Here is a 2,500-nt window from a genome sequence, read left to right on the forward strand (position 1 = left end):
GAGTCGAGCGAAAGGCGACGCGCGGCGTACCGGAGTCGATCCGGGCCGACGGGACTTGTGAAAATTTCGGTCCGGGTCGAGCGAAAGGCGACGCGCGGCGTACCGGAGTCGATACGGGCCGACGGGACTCAGTGAAGTTTCGTTCCGAGTCAAGCGGAGGGCGATGCGCGGCCTCCCGGAGTCGATCCGGGCCGACGGGACTCGTTGAAGCTGCGGTACGAGTCGAGCGAAAGGCGACGCGCGGCGTCCCGGGGTCGATCCGGACAGACGGGACTTGTAAAAATTACGGTCCGAGTCGAGCGAAAGGCGACGCGCGGCGTACCGGAGTCGATCCGGGCCGACCGGATTTGTGAAAATTTCGGTCCGAGTCGAGCGAAAGGCGACGCGCGGCGTACCGGAGTCGATCCGGGCCGACGGGACTTGTGAAAATTTCGGTCCGAGTCGACCGAGAGGCGATGCGCGGCGTCCCGGAGTCGATACGGGCCGACCGGACTTGTGAAAATTTCGGTCCGGGTCGAGCGAAAGGCGACGCGCGGCGTACCGGAGTCGATCCGGACAGACGGGACTTGTAAAACTTTGGGTCCGAGTCGACCGAGAGGCGATGCGCGGCGTCCCGGAGTCGATACGGGCCGACGGGACTCGTCGAAGCTGCGGTACGAGTCGAGCGAAAGGCGACGCGCGGCGTCCCGGAGTCGTTCCGGACAGACGGGACTTGTAAAACTTTCGGTCCGAGTCGACCGAGAGGCGATGCGCGGCGTCCCGGAGTCGATACGGGCCGACGGGACTCGTCGAAGCTGCGGTACGAGTCGAGCGAAAGGCGATGCGCGGCGTGCCGGAGTCGATACGGGCCGACGGGACTCGACGAAGTTTCGGTCCGAGTCGACAGAAAGGCGATGCGCGGCGTCCCGGAGTCGATCCGGACAGACGGGACTTGTAAAACTTTCGGTCCGAGTCGACCGAGAGGCGATGCGCGGCGTCCCGGAGTCGATACGGGCCGACGGGACTCGTTGAAGCTGCGGTACGAGTCGAGCGAAAGGCGACGCGCGGCGTCCCGGAGTCGATCCGGACAGACGGGACTTGTGAAAATTTCGGTCCGAGTCGAGCGAAAGGCGACGCGCGGCGTCCCGGAGTCGATCCGGGCCGACGTCGACTTGTGAAACTTTCGGTCCGAGTCGACAGAAAGGCGATGCGCGGCGTCCCGGATTCGATCCGGGCCGACGGGACTTGTGAAAATTCCGGTCCGAGTCGAGCGAAAGGCGACGCGCGGCGTCCCGGAGTCGATCCGGACAGACGGGACTTGTGAAAATTCCGGTCCGAGTCGAGCGAAAGGCGACGCGCGGCGTCCCGGAGTCGATCCGGGCCGACGTCGACTTGCGAAACTTTCGGTCCGAGTCGACAGAAAGGCGATGCGCGGCGTCCCGGATTCGATCCGGGCCGACGGGACTTGTAAAAATTACGGTCCGAGTCGACAGAAAGGCGATGCGCGGCGTGCCGGAGTCGATACGGGCCGACGGGACTCGTCGAAGCTGCGGTACGAGTCGAGCGAAAGGCGACGCGCGGCGTCCCGGAGTCGATCCGGACAGACGGGACTTGTAAAAATTTCGGTCCGAGTCGACCGAAAGGCGATGCGCGGCGTCCCGGAGTCGATCCGGGCCGGGAGCCTGTCGGAACATCGTCATATGAGCCTCGGTTAATTTCGACAAAGTTCCCGGAGTTCGAAATTTTTTCGATAGCCCGCGGAGGTTTCGCCCCGTAAGCCGACCGTGCTACCACCGTACCGGCGCCGACGTCCTAGCGGCCAGGCTCCTACTAGTAAGAGGAGCGAGTCGGTCGGGCCGGTCTCCCGTCGTCCGCCTGCTACGCCGTACCGGTACGTGCTCGAGCACGATACGTACTTCGGCGTAGACCAGGAGCGGGCGTTCGCGGACCGTTCCGTGCCTCGTACCAAAGAAACTACGCGACTCGCGTTGTTTCATCTATCGTCACTGCATTACCGCGGGTCGGTGTCTCAGACCGAATGGCCCTTGACGCGGTACCAAGAAGTTCGGCTCTCCGTGAAACACGGAAGGCCGAACGCTCCAACGCACGCGTCAACTCGCTTCTTTCCGAGCGTACACTCAAAGACCAGAGATGTTATAACAACGTATCCCAGACGCTTTCAATCTAGCCGACGGGTACGGGAGATCGTTCGAACGCTTATAAGCCGAGTGTCGAAGGTGGCGGCACACGGATCCGGGGCTGCCTGCGTGCAGTCCCGAAACTTACAGTAGACGCGCGGCCGACCGGGCTACGAGACCCGGTCGGCGATGGGTGGCGCACGTCCGAGCCGAGATTTTGTATCGAAGCTCCCTGGTTGATCCTGCCAGTAGTCATATGCTTGTCTCAAAGATTAAGCCATGCATGTCTCAGTGCAAGCCAAATTAAGGTGAAACCGCGAATGGCTCATTAAATCAGTTATGGTTTCTTAGATCGTACACACATTTACTTGGATAACTGTGGT

At 62.2% G+C, this 2,500-nt stretch overlaps 1 non-coding gene across 1 annotated transcript in view; it reads left to right on the plus strand.

The window, feature by feature from the left end:
* Positions 1–2,346: 2,346 nt before the first annotated feature.
* LOC124224358 (small subunit ribosomal RNA) overlaps positions 2,347–2,500 on the plus strand; it is a 1,913-nt gene continuing 1,759 nt past the window's right edge. The window contains exon 1 of the ribosomal RNA XR_006884667.1: positions 2,347–2,500. This exon is cut by the window's right edge and continues 1,759 nt beyond it. This is a non-coding gene — a ribosomal RNA (small subunit ribosomal RNA).

Source organism: Neodiprion pinetum, unplaced genomic scaffold, assembly GCF_021155775.2.
Source record: "Neodiprion pinetum isolate iyNeoPine1 unplaced genomic scaffold, iyNeoPine1.2 ptg000144l, whole genome shotgun sequence".
In the NCBI taxonomy this organism is placed as follows: domain Eukaryota; kingdom Metazoa; phylum Arthropoda; class Insecta; order Hymenoptera; family Diprionidae; genus Neodiprion; species Neodiprion pinetum.